The following is a 19,028-nucleotide window of genomic DNA, read 5'->3' as shown; positions in this document are numbered from 1 at the left end:
CTCTGCAACAGGTAGTCAAAAGTGCCCAATGCATCACCAGCACTAACCTACTCACCATTAAGGACATATGTGCAGAAAGCTGCTGGAAATGGGCCAGTAACATCATGAAGGATCCCACCCATTCTGTTCATAGACAGTTTGTCCCACTCCATTCATACGTAGTATACACATCAGGACCACTGGACTCAAAAACAGTTCCTTTCCCAAGCATGAAGGCTGATCCACCCACTAATCCACCCCTTCACATCCCCCACAACCATTACATTATTATTTTCTGTGACAGTCACCCTACGTACAGACATTCCTATGTCTAGCATCACTTTATGGACGTACAATCAATCTATATATTAAAGCTGTCTAATGTATTTATATTTATAGCGGTTTTTAAAATTATTGTGTTCTTTATCTTATTATCTTATTGTTTGTTTTTTTTTGGTGCTGTATTGGATCCAGAGTAACAATTATTATGTTCTCCTTTTCAATTTTGTACTGGAAATGACATTAAACGATCCTGAATCTTCAATTTTCTTTGTTTTAGTTACTGCTACTCAGATGACTTCCTACTTTTATGACTACAATCAAGTCTAATTTCTTTTCTCCATTATTAAATTTCTTAATAAATCTTCTCTTGTTGGACTTTTTATTTATTGGGTTGGAAAGGAAATCTGTCTATGTTGTCAGAACTCCATCCCTGTGTGGAGTGGGAGATTGTGGAGTGAGTTGGAGACAGTTCCTTGTGGACTTTGTGCGCCAATTTTAAAAAGCAAGTAGGGCTTGTTGGGACTTGTCTGCTGAATGGGAGATCGCAAATTGACTTGGAAACAGTCCCTTGTAGAATAATGCACCTGTTTTAAAAAGCAAAAGGGGCCTGTTGGAGTGGGAGTTTGCAGAGTGTTTAGAGTGTTCCTTGTGGACTTCATTTGCCAGTTTTACAAAGCGAGTGGGGCCTATTGGACTTATCTGTAGAGCTGGAGATTGCTTGGGAGTAACTTAACAATGGCCAATAAGAAGAAGCAAAGTTTAACCAGGATGACCATTGTGCAAGCAGCCATTGTTGGAGCGAGCCAAGGTTAGAGTAGGAGGCTTTGGCTCAACAGGCTTTGGCAAGAGCAGACAGAGGCTAAGGGTGCTGAGTTGATTGGAATCATTTAGTTGATTGTAAGATTTAAGGTTAAGAAGTTAGAGCCAAATGTTTAGTAAGTGTAGGCAGGAAGGTTGTTAAGGCAGTGGAATCCTCCTCCTTTGTAAAATGTGGAATTAGAAACATAGAAAACCTACAGCACAATACAGGTCCTTCAGCCCACAATGCTGTGCTGAACATGTACTTACTTTGGAAATTACCTAGGTTTACCCATAGCTCTCTATTTTTCTAAGCTCCATATACCTATCTAAGAGTCTCTGAAAAGACCCTATTGTAGAATGCCTTGGGGTTTTCCTTAAACCTGCTCACCAAGACCTTCTCATGGCCCCTTCTGGCTCTCCTAATTTCAATCTTAAACTCCTTCCTGCTAGCCTTATAATTTTCTACATCTCTGTCATTACCTAGTTTTTTGAACCTTTTGTAAGCTCTTCTTTTCTTCTTGACTAGATTTTCTACAGCCTTTGTACACCATGGTTCCTGTACCCTACCATCCTTTCCCTGCCTCATTGGAACATACCTCTGCAGAACATCATGCAAATATCCCCCTGAACGTTTGCTACATTTCTGCCATACATTTCCCGGAGAACATCTGCTCCCAATTTATACTTCCAAGTTCCTGCCTGATAGCTTCATATTTCCCCTTACTCCAATTAAACGTTTTCCTAACTTATCTGTTCCTATCCCTCTCCAACGCTATGATAAAGGAGATAGAATTGTGATCACTATCTCCAAAATGCTCTCCCACTGTGAGACCTGACGCCTGATCAGGTTCATTTCCCAATACAGCCTCTCCTCTTGTAGGCTTATCTACATATTGTGTCAAAAAGCCTTCCTGAACACACCTAACAAACTCCACCCCATCTAAACCCCTTGCTCTTGGGAGATGCCAGCAATATTGGGGAAATTAGAATCTCCCATCACGATAACCATCTTTCCAGAATCTGTCTCCCTATCTGCTCCTTGATGTCCTTACCACTGCTGGGTGGTCTGGAGAAAAAAATATAACACCCAGTAGAGTTATTGACCCCTTCCTGTTTCTAACTTCCACCCACAGAGACTCAGTGGACAATCCCTCCATGTCTTCCTCCTTTTCTGCAGCCATGATCAGTTGTGCCACACTCCCACCTCTTTTGCCTCCGTCCCTGTCCTTCTGAAACATCTAAAGACTGGCACTGGAAGTAACCATTTCTGCCCCTGAGCCATCCGAGTCTCTGTAATGGCCACAACATCATAGCTCCAAGTACTGATCCATGCTCTAAGCTCATCCACTTTGTTCATGATACTCCTTGCATTAAAATAGACACATCTCAAACCGTCAGTCTGAGCACATCCCTTCTCTATCACCTGCCTATCCTCCCTCTCACACTTACCTACAAGGTTACTCTATTTGTGAGCCAATCACCCCTTCCTCCGTCTCTTCAGTTCGGTTCCCACCCCACAGCAATTCTAGTTTAAACTCTCCCCAATAGCCTTAGCAAACCTCCCTGCCAGGATATTTGTCCCCTCGGATTCAGGTGCAACCCATCCTTATTGTACAGGTCACGCCTTTCCCAAAAGAGGTTCCAGTGATCCAGAAATCTGAATCCCTGCCCTCTGCTCCAATGCCTCAGCCACGCATTTATCCTCCTCCTGTTGCATGGCACAGGCAGCAATCCTAAGGTTACTACCTTTGAGGTCCTGCTTCTTAACTTCCTTCCTAACTCCCTGTGGTCTGTTTTCAAGACCTCCTCCCTTCTCCTGCCTATGTCATTGATACCAATATGTGCCATGACCTCTGGCTGTTCACCTTCCCACTTCAGGATATTGTGGATGCAGTCAGAAACATCCCAAACCCTGGCACCTGGGAGGCAAACTACATCCATGTTTCTTTCCTCTGTCCACAGAATTGCTTGTCTGACCCACTAACTATAGAGTCCCCTATCACTGCTGTCATCCTGTTCCTTTCCCTACCCTTCTGAGTCACAGGGCCAGACTTTGTGCCAGAGGCACGGCCACTGTTGCTTCCCTTATGTAGGTTGTTCCCCCAACAGTACTCAACAGGAGTACTTATTGTTAAGGGGGACAGCTAATGGGGTACTCTCTAGTATCTGACTCTTACTCAGGGATTGCAGGGTACCTAATTGTCTCCCTGATGATTACATCTGCAGGAAGTACACACAACTTCAGCTCCTGACTGACAAGCTCAAGGAACTGGAGCCGGAGCTGGATGTGCTCGGTACTAACCGGGAGGCAGAAAACCTCGTAGATGAGTCTTTAATGAGGTAGTCACACCCAAAGTGCAGGCTTCAGATAATAGATGGGTGACCTTCAGGAGAAGTAAGGGGAGTAAGTTGTTTGTGCAGGGTTCCCTGTGGCCATTCCCTTCAGCAACAGGAATACCACTTTGGATGCTGCTGGTGGTTTTGACTTATTCGGGCACAGCAGCAGCAGCCAGGCTAGTGGCACTGCAGCCAGTTTTCAGGCTCAGTAGGGAAGGGTAAAGTCAGAACAATAGAAATGGGGTACTCAGGTAGTTAAGGGGATGATTAGAAGATTCTGTGGCTGTGATAGAGATGCCAGATTGTTGTGTTGCCTGCCACGTGCAAAGGTCAAGGATGTCTCAGAGTAGCTGCAGAATATTCTCAAAAGGAAGGGTAAGCAGTCTGAGGTCGTAATGCACATGAGCACCAATGACATAGGTGGAAAGGTTGAAGAGGTCCTGCACAGTGAATATAGGGAATGGGAAAGAGACTGAAGAGCAGGACCTCCAAGGCAGTAATTTCTGGATTACTCCGCGTGCCATGTGCTAGTCAGGGCAGGAATATGATGATGGTACAGATGAATGTGTGGCTGAGGTTTCTGGGTGAACGGGGCAGAGTTTCAGATTCTTGGATAATTTGAAACTTTTTTCAGGCAGGGTGACATCTACAAGAGGGCTGTGTTGCAACTCAGCTGGAGGGGAACCAATATCCTGGCCAGAATATTTGGTAGCGCTGCTCGGGAGAGTTTAAACTAGTTTGGCAGGGGATGGATACCAAAGCACCAAGTCAGAAAGTGGAGGGGTGGAGAGGAGGATGGAGAGGAAGACGGATGTCAGGGCTAGTAAAAACAGGCAGGAGCAAAGTGATAGATACAATGGGAAAGATAGTTTGAAGTGTATGTATTTTAACGTTAGGTGTATTATGGATAAAGGTGATGAACTAAGAGCATAGATCAGTACATGGAACTTTGATACTGTGGCCATTGTAGAGACTTGATTGAGAGAGGGACAGGAATGGGTGTTTAATATCCAAGGGTTTGGATGTTTTAGAAAAGATAGGGAGGTATAAGAGCTGGGGGAGTTGCACAACCAGTTGGGCAATATCACAGCTGTTCTCAGAGGGGAAATAATGGAGGGCTCGTCCACAGAGTCTGTATGGTTAGAATTCAAAAATAGGAAGAGTGTAATCACTCTGGGATTGTACCACAGGCCCCCTCCCCAATAGCCACTAGAACACTGAGGAGCAGATATACAGGCAGATTAAGGAAAGGTGTAAAAGCATTAGGGCTGTTGTCACCAGGGCTTCAGCTTCCATAATATAAACTGAGTGTAAGAGGTTTAGTTGGGCCAGAAGTAGTTAGGCATATGCAGAAGAGCTTGTTAAATCAATATGTAAATAGTCCTACAAGAGGAGGGGCTACACTGGACCTGGTTTTGGGTAATGAGCCTGGATAGGTGGCTGACTTGTGAACAGTTAGGGAATGCTTAACACAAATGCTTAAATTTTAAGATAGCTATAGATAAGGATAAGTATGGACCTTGTGGGAGAGTATTAAATTGGAGCAGGGCAAGTTACAAGAACGTTAAGCAGGAATTAATTTGAATTAATTAGCGACATCTGTTTTTGGGCAATTTCCCATCTGATGGTTTTCTTTGCAACCATCCATGAACACAGAAGAGTGCCCCAAAGAATGAATGAAGTTAAATGTTAGAACCCCAAAGCCTCCCCCAGCTCCCCCCTCCCATGTGTAAGCAGCAGCAAAGCAACGAATCCCCTCCCCCACCAGCAAAAAAAAGTATTGGCACTCTCCACCGAGCACTCAAGCGTGCAGCAAAGCGCCAATAAAGACACGGACTTGCAGTACCCCAAAAACTACTGGTTCACCTGGTATTTGACATGCCACAGGCTCTCTCCTTAATAAGGGAAAAAGAGATGTTTCTGTTTCACAGCGAGAGGGGCGACATAACAAATAACTCATTAATTTATGATGTTAAAAGTCCGTTGTGTCACCTTTTCAAAGCTCTGTGCCCAAAGACCTCATTTCTCTGGGCACACAACCAGCAGCCAGCTTGCTGCTTTCAATCTTCCACCTCCCATGACACACCGATTTCCTGCAGAGACACCGACCTTCGGTCCGCCCGCCTCCAGAGCCATGAAATCCCGAAACTCCGAAGGCGAGCTAATTAGGCCACGTCTTGGCATATCGAATAATGACCAGTCGTCAGACCCTGAGAGCAGGTCGCATTCCCGCAAAGAACCAAAGTCAGTGTGTAACTCCAGGAAAGTGAAAATTGAGATAGAAATAGAGCTGTTTCCGAAAATGCAAACGAAGGAATTGCTGTTAGGTGCCATTGTCTCTCTTAAACTGCTCCTCCTTTTATGAAGTTTGATGAAGCTTTCAAATGTACATGCCAGAAGCAGTATCAATTATATCTTAAAAATGAGGAATTAGCTTTGTGAAACTGTAACATGTATTAAGCAGCAAAAACATGGAATGGACAGAATCCTGTCATTTAATTATCGACAGATCAACATGAATTTCTGCAGCCCTATATCAATTAGCTGTAAATGGTGGTGGGCAATTATATAACTAACAGCACAAGGAGTATCCAAAGATAATCACTTCCTCAAAATGATGATAAGGCATGTGAATACTCAAGGCAGAGCTACAGCTTGTGCAATCATGTTAAATCAGGGTTTCTTCCGAGGTCCCTGCTATCACAGAAGTGAATCTTCAGTCAATTTGATTTGTTTTATGTGATGACATGAAACTATGTAAACACCCAAAGACACCCTTGTCCTTTCCACCACTTTTTCTAGATTCAGTAACTATTCTAGCACTTCCAAGGATATCTTAATCACCAGACTCTTGAAAATAAAGCCTGCCAAAAAACGTTACAGCATTCTAATTTGTGGGTAAATTTGGAATGCGAACCCGATAGCCTTTAGATCTTCTCATTAGTGAGTTCCTAGCCTGAATTTCATTACCTCTTCTTCATTTGATTTCTGGAGAGTTATTCATCCTCCAGATAGTCAAGTGAGGCTAGTTCCTTGGGGATGATGCCAGGACTGGAGTGCTATAGTTGTAATGAGTAACTGAATAGACTGGGGCTGTTTTAATTCTGGAGCATACGAGACTGTGCAGTTAAAAGGGGCATAGAAAATCATGAAGGGCATACATAAGCTTACATACTTCTCTGGGGTAGGGGACTATAAACTAGAAGGCACAGGTTAAAACTGAGAGGGAAAGATTTAAAGGGGACCTGAGGGGCAAGCTATCACAGAGAGAGTGATGGGTGTATGGAATGAACTGCCAGAGAAGTGATAGAGGAAAGTTATGTTTCCAAGTCATTTAAACAGGTACATGAATAGGAAAGGCTTAAAGGGATATGGGCCAAATGCAGGAAAATGGAACCAGGTATCTTGGTCAGCTTATAGAAGGTGAACCGAAGGACTTGCATGCCATGCTATAAAACTCAATGTTATTACGATTCCAGACAAAAGAAGGACTTTTTAAAAAGTCAAGTCTTAGGCGTGCCTTCTGGAAGCAATTCATATATTTTTCACACAATGGTAACGTCTTTAAAATTGTTAATTCTCCCAGGGTACTTCGTCGAAGCATTATCAGGCTCACTTTGACATCAGGAATTCTAGAGTTTGGGGCCCAGGCACCACTGTCAATGATGGAGTGATGAAAAGTGAAAATGAGCAGAAGGCCAATTCTTTCAGAACAATTGGATTTTGGAGTATTGAATGGAACTGGCAAAAATAAGGAGGATCATTGGAAGGAATTTGTGTACTAACCATGTGTTTTGAGGATGTGACAAAGTTTAGTGCAGGACACTCAAAATGCTGGAGGAATTCAGCAGGTGAGGCAGCATCTGTGGAGAGGAATAAACAATTGCCATTTTAGGCCAAGACATTTCATCAGGACTGGAAGACAGGGGGCAAGAATCCAAAAAAAAGGCGGGGGTGGGTGGGAAAGGAATACAAGCCAGAATGTGATAAGTGAAGGTGGGTGGGGGAGGGGAGAATGAAGTGAAAAGCTGGGAGATGACAGGTGAAAGAGGTAAAGTGCTGAAGAAGGAGTCTGATAGGAGAGGAGAATGGTCCCTGGAGAATGGGAAGTAGGAGGGACACCAGAGGAAGACTATGGGCAGGTGAGGAGCCAAAATGGGGAATGGAAAAAAGAGGGAGGAGAAAGTACTAGAAGTTAGAGAAATGGATGTCCATACTATCAAGTTGGAGGCAACTCAGATGGAATATAAGGTGTTGTTCCTCCAACCTGGAGTGGCCTGATTGTGGCAATAGGGGAGGCCATGCACCTACATATCAGAATGGAAATGAGAAGTAGAATTAAAGTGAGTGGCACTGGGAAAGCCTGCCTTTTGTGATGGATGGAGCGAAAGTGCTTGACAAAGCAATCTCCCAATCTATATTGGGTCTCACCGATGTAGAGGAGGCTGCAGCAGGAGCACCGCTTATAGTAGACACCTCTGACAAACTTTCGGGTAAAGTGTCACCTTACTTGGAAGAATTGTTTGGGCCCTGAATGTGGTGAGGGAGTTGGCATGGAAGCAGCTGTAGCACTTGTCCTGCTTGCAGGTGTAAATGCCAGGTGGAAGATCAGTGGGGAGGGACAATGAGTTTAGTATTATTTAAGTATCCTGTGTTGATTTAAAAAAAAACTTCTCTTTATGATTAAGCTTTTAGAGTATCAAGTACAAGCTGTAGATCATCATATATTATCCAGGAAACTATATCATCAATGAACGTTAAGAGATTAATGCATTTCAGGATGTTGCTTTTTGAGAATATGAAGCCAAACCATATAATACTCCATAAGGAAAGAATGTCAACAGCCCAACATTGGCAGCCATAATTTCTTTCAGCTTCAACAATGCAAAAGACTTCTTTTTTTGTTAAACATTGTGAACAAAATCATATGAAATGTCTTTTGATCAGGGAAATTGGCATCATGCCTCTATGCATACTGTAAACCATTCACTAACAGTGAGCACGGAATCAATTTGTAAATTTTTGCTAAATCCTGCTGATTGAGTGAATAGATAATTCAATAGATAGGACACTGAAGGTATTTTTCTGCCAAATCATTTCAGTATGTTTAAGATTGTGTGTAATTTATAATCAGTGAAGGAATTGCATGATCCACACTTGGTGGAAACTGAGAAATGTGTGGAATGTCAGATCCTATGTTATTCTGTTTGATTGTTGAAACCACCAGAATTATTCAGTGAAGATATACCTGAGGCCTGACATGCAAAATCCTTGTTAAAATACTCATTTGTCATTCATCTATTTTCTGAAGTGTGCAGTGGTGTGCCACAGAGATTGTTGCTGGGTTTACTGTCACTTGACTTCTGCATTAATGACTTGAATGGCAGTGTATTAGCATGGTTAGTAAGTTTGTGGCTGATGCCAGAATTGGTGGTATAAGTGATGGTGAAGATAACAGAATCCAGATGAACTGGGGAAGTGATCCAATGGCTGGCAGATATAATTCAACTCTGACAAGTGCAAGATTTTGCATTTTGGTCAGTTAAACCAGTGCAGGGCTTGAACAGTAAGTGGTGGGGTCGTGGAAGATGTTGTGGGACAGAGAGACCAAGTGATACAGGAACTTATTTCCCTGAAAGTAGTAATACAAGTAAACAGAGTATTGAGTAAAAGAGTTAGGACATCATGTTACAACAGTGTAAACTATTGGTGAGACCTTACTGGGATATTCTGTGTAGTTCTGGTCACAAATCTGTAGGAAAAGATGCAGATGCTACTGTGATTGGAGGGCTTGAGTTATAAGGAGACTGCACAGCCTGAGAATTTTTTTTCCCCCCCTACTGTAGCGTAGGAAGCTGTGGGTGACCTTAGAGGTATATATAAGAGAAGATCAAGTGGATGGTCATAGTCTTTTCCCTTAGTTTGGGCATAGATTTAAGATGAGGAGAAAAGATTTAAAAGGAACACGAGGAGCAAATTTTTTCACAGGAAGTGTGGTGGTCCTATGGATTGAGCTGCCAGAGGAGCATAGAGAACAGTAAAGGCTGGAACATTAAGTAATTGTAGGTACTTTTAAAAGACTTTCAGACAAGTATAGGGATTAAACAGGTGGTGGGGTGAAACTATGTGTCTACCAAAGGAGGTGTAAGGCGCTCTTTCCCTCCACTAGCCTGCAGGTCCCCCTTGGGCAAGTGTAGCACCTGCTTAGCCCGTCAGTCAGGGACACATGAAGTCTTGGGAGCAGGTGGTAGATTATCATATGAGCTGCTGGTACGTGCCATGTCCTGGTTATGTGACCACTGATGCCAGGCAGACAGTCTCTGAAGAGTATTGATGTTGGCTGGGGTCACCAGTCTTGTAAAGAAGAAGGCAATAGCAAGCCACTTCTGTAGAAAGATTTGCCAGGAGCAATCATGGTCAAAAGACCATGATCACCCACATCATATGGCACGGCACATAGTGATGATGCTGATATGGATTACAAAAAGTTGAGAGTGATATGGGTCAAGTGCAGGTAGGGGGACTAGCTCAGATGGACATTTAGGCTCATGGAATAGCTGGGTGAAGGACCACTTTTTGTGCTGTGCAACTCTGAATTTTATAATGCTGTGAGTCAGGGAATCTCAGCAAGTGTGATAGAAGAATGAGTTTTTGTTTCTGAACCTCATTTATTGTGAACTTCAAAATATGTTTTGTATTTTTCACTATGGTGCTCTTTTTAAAGTTAATCTAAATGTGAATTTTTGACTGTGGAAAGAATACATTCATATTGTTTCAACCATATATCTTCCAAGTGGCCTTAATTTTGGTGTTGTGGAAAATGTTTCACACATTTTTGACTATAATGCATTTCTATATTAGAATATTAGGGAATGGATTGATGGGAGTCTTGTTAACAAATAGTCTTAACACCCTCCCTACTTGATAAGGATTTTTGCAATAATAGTAACTCTATTGCTTGACTTTGGCTCCTGGTTCTCATTTTGCATTCTAGTCTCTTTTACTGAGTGGTTATTATGGTTATACAAGGAAGGTGTGGCTAATATGTTTCCCTACCATGGTATCTAATAGGAGAAATGTTCAAAGATCTTCACTTTATATATGTATTCTGCACTCTTCAAAGTTCTGCAAGAAAGGGAAAAGAACTCGTTTCAAGTGGTCATTTCACATTAATCTGCAAGGCCACAGAAAATTTGGTTATCTGCAGTGAGGAATGCTGACAAAGCTCTTGACTCCTTTAATTTGTAGTATATGGGAGTTCATGCACAATCTGGGGTGCAGGAAAAGAAGATTAGAATGGTAGCAACTTTATTTTTGTACCAGAAGTGAAGATTTTCAATTTTGCAGACAAATGTGCATCTTTTTATTTGGGGTTAAATTCAGAAATAGCATTTATCTATTAAGTTCAGAAATAGCATCTGTGTTCTAGTACACAGATATATCAATTAATTTTAGTACAGGTGACTCCCGCTTTTCGAATGTTCGCTTTACAAAACCTCACTGTTACGAAAGACCTACATTAGCACCCTGTTTTCGCTAACAGAAGGTGTTTTCACTGTTATGAAAAAAGCAGTGCGCGAAAAAAATCAGCACGCGCCCCGAGCAGCTGCTTTCCCCTGGATTCGGAACTGCAATCTTGCTGCATTGCTTAAACACGTGCCTGTGAGCAGCTGTTAGCAAGGTGAGTTCTATGGTATCAGAAAAGCCTGAAAGAGCTCGTAAGGGTGTTACACTTAGTGTAAAACTAGACATAATTAAGCATTTTGATCGTGGTGAATGAAGTAAGGACCAAGTGAGTTTGGCTTGTGGAAGCTGACAAAGATGATGTTGAAGAGGTTTTGGCATCTCATGACCAAGAAGTGATAGATGAAGAGCTGATGCAATTGGAAGAGGAAAGGATAACAATCGAAACCGAATGAGTAATGATAAAGTACGCCTTTAATTTTGAAAGGGTACGTCGGTTTAGGGGATATTTGCAGGATGGTTTGAGTGCTTACAAAGAACTGTATGATAGAAAAATGCAGAGGCTCAGCAGTCAAGCAAGCCTTCCACATCAGCCACAGCAGACGACGAACCTCGACCTTCGACATCGAGGCGGGCAGTCATAGGAGAGGATGAGCTGCCTGCTCTAATGGAAACAGACGACGACGAGATGACACCCGAGTGTCACCCCCCCAACACCCAGGCCGCAGACAGATACCGATTCACGGAGAATGCAGCAGTAGCCGGAAGACACACAGCACATCTTTAAGAAAAAAGCCAAAATAAACATGCTAATTAATTAGGTGCCGCCTGACCTGTAATTGTCCGCCCAGATCAGAGGCGATGCAATTGGCATTCGGCACTGATCTGGGCCGACAATTACGTGTCGGGCGGCACATAGTTAATTAGCATGTTTATTTCGGCTTTTTTCTTAAAGATGTGCTGTGTGCCTCCCGGCTACTGCTGCATGCTTCGCGGATCGGTATCGGTTCGCTACCCGGAGGGTGGGGGCCACTGCACTACCCAAACTCCGACGACTCAGTTTAACACACCATCATCAGTGTGCTCCGCGCTTTCCCAATTCCAGTAAGAGATATCACACTGTACATACATTATTTCTACTTTACATTGGCTGTGTATTTTTACGTGTTATTTGGTATGATTTGGCAGCTTCATAGCTTAAAGGTTACTGGAGAGTGCTTACGCCGTGTTTTTGCCGACGGCGCTTGCGAGAGTTTTTCGCTATGGAGAACAGTTCAGGCAATGATTGTGGAGAAGTATTTTTACTTTTTATAAGCTGTGTGTTTATCATTATCATTCCTGCTTTTACTATATGTTACTGTTATTTTAGGTTTTATGTGTTATTTGGCATGATTTGGTAGGTTATTTTTAGGTCTCTAAACGCTCACAAAATTTTCCCATATAAATAAATGGTAATTGCTTCTTCGCTTTATGACATCCCGGCTTACGAACCGTTTCATAGGAACACTGTACCTTCGGATGGCAGGGGAAACCTGTATTCTCGATTGTTGAAATATGTTTGTATTTGCATTATAATTGCAGCCTATTTTATTTTCTTCTGCATTACTCAACACACTTTCCATTTCTGTTAATCATTCAATCACTTTGTACTGCATTTCATCAAGAGTTTATTATAGCCATCTAAGAGCTAACAGAAATTGCTTTTGTTTAGAATAAGCAAAACATAAAATACGCCTTATTTTGGTCATATTACAGGCTGGTTAATCTCTCGCCAAGTATGAATCTGTGGAAAAAGTTAAGATTTGAAAAAAAAGCTTAACATCATGATTTTAAAATCAAACTTTTGCTGACTGCTTTTCTTGCATAATTTTGGGGACTTTTTAAGTGTTTAATAAATTAAAAAAAAATTGAGGCTGATGCACACAATATTTTTAAGCACCCTTCTATTGCTTTTCTTTTGTAGCCATCTCCTAATTTCCAAAAAGACAAGTCTGAAGATCTTGTAACTCTAGTCTGAAGCATGTTGGATCTTTGTTGTGCATAGTTTCTTTTCTCATGCTTTAATATTTCTTACAACATATAGAATATATGATGTGGTGTAGACCATCATTTAGGTGTTGACTTATTGGTAAAATGGACCAATGTGGTTTGTTACAGAAACACTCAAAAATTTAGATCTGTACTTTTATTCAAATCCAGGTAGACTCTACATGCAGTTTGTCTGATAACTAATGTAATTGGTTTGGGCAATTCTCTTTCAATGACCCACAGGGACAAAAAATGCAGGAAAAAAAACCCTTATGTTTTATATGAAACTGAATGTATGTGGGTTGAGATAGTGCTATGCAAAAATCACATCAGATGTGGGTGAAACAGGGAGTTAGTGTTGGAGGGTAGTTTTTGGGATGGGGGTGGTGAAGAAAAATATTAGAAAAAATAGTTTTGGATTTGGTTAAATATCAGAATAGAATCATGGGAAATGGTTTATTTATTTGACACCAAGTTGGCAAAGTTTTATCTAATAACTCAAGTCATTTTTATTGGATATTTTTCAAGTCTTGTTTGTGGAGTAGGCCTTTTTGGTTCTTAGAGCTACACCACCCCAGCAACCCCAACAAACCCGATTAACCATAACCTAATCATAGGACAATTTACAAGGACCAATCAACCTACCCAGTGCATCTTTGGACTTTGTGAGGAAACTGGAGCACCCAGGGAAAACCCATGTACAGAAACTTCTTACAAAACTGTGCTGGAATTGAACTTTGAACTCCAGATCACCCCGAGCTGTAATAGTGTTGTGCTAACTGCTTTGCAACTGTGGTGCCCAATCTGGGGTCAAGGTTGGTTATTGGAAAATGTATAAGTTTATATATTTCTAATACTTATTCTTGAAAAAATGGGAATCTTGGCAAACAAACATCAGCATCAGTAGATATAAATAATATGTTAACTGGTTAGAATTCTGCAAAATTAATATTTATGGTGATGTATTTTGAAGTGATTAACAGGTCATCATCATTGTCATCAGGTGCTGTGCCCAGATTGAGCTTTGACTACTATGGCCCACACACTCCTGTTTCGGGTCAAGTGGGTCGAATCATTGGTATTATTTTCCAGTTTTCTGGCTGCTGTCTCCCATCATCATTTGTCTTTGTCTTCGTTTTGCTTTCTTCCCTTCAATCTTTCCCATAATTACCGTGCGTTCTAACTCCTCTTTCCTAATCACATGTCCAATGAAGTTACGTTGCGTTTTAGTGATCTCATACATTATTTCTCTTTTTGTGCTTGCTCTGTTCATGACATCCTCATTAGATATTCGTTTTGTCCATGATATTCTTTGCATCCTCCTCAAAAACCACATCTCTGTTGCTTCAATTTGGTTCCTCATGTTTCTAGATATTGTCCAACATTCTGATCCATACAACATAACTGGATAAACGTAACATTTCAGTACTCTGAGGTGGGTTGTCATGTCCAATGTTGGTCAGTATACTTTTCATTCTTGTAAAAGTGTCTTTTGCCATCCCTATTCTTTTGATGTCCATGTCGCACCTGCCATCTGATGTCACCCAGCTTCCTAAATAGCAAAAGTTCTGAACTTGTTTTATGTCTTCCTCGTTTATTTTCAGCCTGCAGATACAATTCTCCTTCTTTTTGGATATTACCATACATTCTGTCTTTTTGTGATTAATAGACCCATTTTTCTCAACCAGCAGTACAGAGAGATAAAACAAGTTTGGAAATGGTCAACTTACATCAAATGAAAATGCTGAATAAATGGCCTCCAAGTTTTTTCAAGTTTATTGGAAGGGTCATAAACCGCACTTCTAATTTTTTCCAAATCCAAATACACCATAGTTTGTGAAAACCAATGGAAGACAGTCGGAAGGTTAATCTCTTTCCAATTCAGCAAAGTAGATCTTCTGGCCATTAGAGTAAGAAATGCAATCGTCCTACGTGCTGAAGAGGTTAGATAACTTGAATCTATCATTGGTAATCCAAAGATAGTAGTAATTGGGTGAGGTAATAAGTCTATATTCAAAACTGTTGAAATAATGAGAAAAATATCTTTCCAATATTTTTCCAACAAAGGACATGACCAAAACATGTGAGTTAAAGAAGCTATCTCGCAATGACATCTATCACATATTGGGTTAATGTAAGAGTAGTAATGAGATAGTTTATCTTTGGACATATGGGCCCTGTGCACTACTTTGAGCATTTCCAAACTTGTTTTATCTCTCTGTACTGCTGGTTGAGAGGAGCGGAGTCGTCGACACTAAGGTTTTCTTCTTTCCCATTTTTAAGTTGTTAGTACTGCCCAAGTCTTTAGTTTAGTTGACTAATTCTGTTTAGTTTAGTTTTTTTTGGGATAGGGATTTTTTTTTTCTTTTTTTTTCTTTTTCATGTTTTTTTTCAGTTTTTTTTGCTTTGTATTATTCATTCCTATTCTACACGATTGAGAGTTTTGTCAATTTATACTATTTGGTCTTATAATTATTTATTTTAACTGTACCAATGTATCTCCTACTATTTGTAATATTATGTTATGTTTTCATTCTATGAAATTAATAAAAAGATTGAAAAGAAAGATAGACCCATTTTTGCACTTTCTTCAACAACTATATCAATTAAATTTTGTAGTTCTTCCTCCGTACTTGCAATTAACAGTGCCATCTGCATATCTGAAATTATTGATGTTTTCACTGCCAAATTTGATTCCCAAGATGTCTCTTATTTTTTGTAATATTGTTTCACTGTACACATTAAATCGGGAGAAAACACACCCTTGTCTAACGCCTCTCTTGATTTTCGTAAGCTGACTCACTTCTCCATCTATTCTTACAGCGACAGTTTGTTCCCAGTACAGATTTCTGATTAGGCGGAGGTCTTTCGAATCTAGATCTAGAGTTTCCTGTAATATTTCTAATAACTTATTGTGCTTCACTTTATCAAATGCTTTTGTGTAGTTGATAAAACAAACAAACAAATCTTTTTGCACTTGAATAGCTCGTTCTGATAGTATCCTTAACATCAATATTGTGTTTCTTGTACCTTTGTCTTTCACAAAACCACATTGTTCTTTGCCTATTTCAGCTTGTACCTTACTTCTTGCTCTTGTCATCAAAATTTTTAGAAGTATCTTAGTGATAGGACTCATTAAACTTATGGTCCTATGTAATTCACATTCTATTGCTCCAGGTTTCTTAGGAAGAGTGATAAATACTGATTTTTTTTCATCTCTTCTGGAATTATTCCAGTCTCATAAATGTCATTGATTAAATCAGTAAGTTTTTCAATTCCATAATCTTCAAGGGCAATAATTTGTTCTCTTACTAATTCATCAGGACCTGCTGCCTTTCCTTTCTTCATCTTACTTATTGCATTACGAACTTCAAATTTTAAAATACTTGGACCTTCAACATTCTTCTTAATTTCTGGTTTTTCGCCTTGATCATCTTCAAACAATTCTTGAATATACTCAGTCCATCTGTTCATAATTTCATTTTTTTCCATGATAACGGTACCGTCCTTTGCTTTCAAACATCCACCTGAAGAACAGAGGAGCTTTTTAACCAGTGATATTCTTGATTTGTTGATGTACCCTTTTTGGATCAGTAATAGGGATTCTTTCTGTTTGCTCACGTTCCTGGTTTAACCATTCTTCTTTGGCTTCTTGACATAAGCTTTTAACTTTTTTTTATCTAAGGACTTGTATTCCATAGGGTTTGCTTTCTTCAGTCTCCTTTCTTCCATTAGATTTTTGATTTCATCTGTCATCCATTTATTCTTTGTGCTTTTTTCTTTTTTAGGAATCACTGACTTTGCTGATTCTTCCAAGGCATTCTTCAGAGAGTTAAACTTCATTCCTATATGATTGCTATCATCTTGAACGGATTCCATTTCTAGACTTTCAAATCTATTCCTTACTTCAATTGTAAATTTTTGTCTTGCATTTTCTTCTTTACTTGCAAGTAGTCAAGGGATTGTTCAGGTTTTTGCTGCTTTAGTTTTTTAAGTTTTACTTTTACATGACATATTACTGGGTTATGGTCACTATTACAGTCTGCACCTGGATATGTTTTGCATTGAGTCACTGAGTTTCTAAATCTTTGGTTTACTAGTAATATAGTCAATTTGATTTCTGGTGCTGTCAACTGGACTTTTCCAGGTCCTCAAGTGTCTTGGATGGTTTTTAAAGTAGGTATTCATAATGACCTGATTATTTATCTTGCACCATTCTACCCATTTCTCGCCTCTTTTCTTTCTTTTCCCTAGTCCAAATTTATTGTAAGAATGTAAGAACTCTATACCAAGCAGGAAGATTGGACAATGTGATACATGAAATGGAAAGACTAAAAATTAACATCATGGGAATTAGCAAAGTTCGTTGGACAGGTGCTGGAGTATGTCAGAATAGAAGTAAAACACTAATTTATTCTTGTGGAACATCCCATACTTCCTACTAATGGAGTAGGAATTCTTATGGATGAAGACATGGCAAAAAGTGTTTTAGGATATTGGGCAATATCAGAAAGGGTGCTCCTTTTTGATTTAACAATTATATAGGTATATGCATCAACAACAGATGGAACAAATGAGGATATAGATAAATTCTATGAAGAGCTTGAATAAGCAAAGAATGGATGCAAATCTCAAGATATTGTTATTGTCATGGGAGATTAATAGGTAACCAATGTTTAAGACCATTATGTATGTTAAAACTTCGTAGTTTTTAGTAAATTTGATAATATTTGCAACTAAATTATTTTTCCTATTCCTTCTCAAATTGAACAAAGTTACATCTCCACAATGTTATAATATTTTTAGAATATTAAGAATTTTAAAGTAACTTTCCTTTTCTTCTATAGAGTAAGGGTTTCAACTGAAATCCAAATTGATTATTGCAAATACTTAGGAATATGCTTTGAAATTTTTTTCGAGGATTTGTAATCATGTTTCATAAGTTCTCAATATAACTGAATGTGGCAAGAGCTCCTTTCCAAAGTTACCTGTAGCAAAATACTGACCAACACTACCATTTACCATATGCTACCTTGAGATTCATTTACTTGCAGGCATTTAAAAGAAAATAAAGAAGTACAATGGAATATATAAAAAAAAACTATACGCAAAGACCGAGAAAAATCTGATGTGCAAAAGAAAACAAATAGTGCAAAAAATAATACTGAGAACATGAGTTGTAAAGAGTCCTTGAAAGTGAGTCTTTAGGTTGCAGAAACAGTTCTAAAACTACTAGGTATACATCTTCTAGTACATCTCAAGATACTTGTGTGATTATTTGGAGATTATCTTATTGGAGCTTATAACTATTGCTTTTTTTATGACAGAGATCTGTTGTGATCAGATGGTTCATGAAAAAGCTCATTTGTAAAAAAAGTTCTTTAAATTGGAGCTTGAAACTCCATACTTTTTATCAATAAGCAGCCAAATGGAAAATCACTGTTTTCTATAAATGTATTTTATATGTTTGAGAGTGTTTGAAATCCCCCTAGCTGCATTATTCCTGGAGTAAATTTGGGATAGTGTACATTTTAAACAGCTGATTAGATACAAAATATTTAAGTTAATATGATGAATCTGATTTTCAAAAGCTTTGGAAAAATCTAATCCTTGAGTTTGATGTATTTTTCTGGAATATGCAATTGACATCTGACTTGATAGTTAGAATGTGCGAATGAATAACATTTTTGAAATATCCTATGGGATTAGAATTTGACTGTTGTGGCAGATTTTCAGTAAACAGCTATAACTATGACCTTCTGCAGTGTAGGCATACTGCAATTAATAAATGGTCTCTACCATGTTTGTTTTTAGAGTGTTATGACAATAAATTATCAAAGAATGAATACAGTTCCATGAACCTCTCTGCATGGTATTGTTTATTTCTTCATGTTTCCATTACTCTGTGTGATCATTATGTTCTATAGACTACATTGATGGTGTGTACACAAACATTGGCTCATTCCAAGTAAATTCAAGGCGATCTTTCAAATGTCAGAAACACCTAAATAGCCTCAAAGCACATGTGTTGCATGTTTAAATTCAAAATTGCCTTTTGAAGTGGACTTTATTGATATAGCTCATTAATTTAATTGTTTTGTTAAGGCAAACATAATTTTATGATGTTTACTGTGCCA

The 19,028-nt window shown here is 39.5% G+C and overlaps 1 protein-coding gene across 1 annotated transcript in view; it reads left to right on the top strand.

Annotated features, from left to right (window-relative positions):
* The window catches only part of stk3 (serine/threonine kinase 3 (STE20 homolog, yeast)), a 487,842-nt gene that overhangs the window by 94,599 nt on the left and 374,215 nt on the right, over positions 1-19,028 (top strand). The window lies entirely within an intron of this gene.

This window comes from Mobula birostris, chromosome 1 (genome assembly GCF_030028105.1).
Source record: "Mobula birostris isolate sMobBir1 chromosome 1, sMobBir1.hap1, whole genome shotgun sequence".
NCBI lineage: Eukaryota > Metazoa > Chordata > Chondrichthyes > Myliobatiformes > Myliobatidae > Mobula > Mobula birostris.
This window is presented reverse-complemented; position numbering and strand designations above follow the sequence as displayed.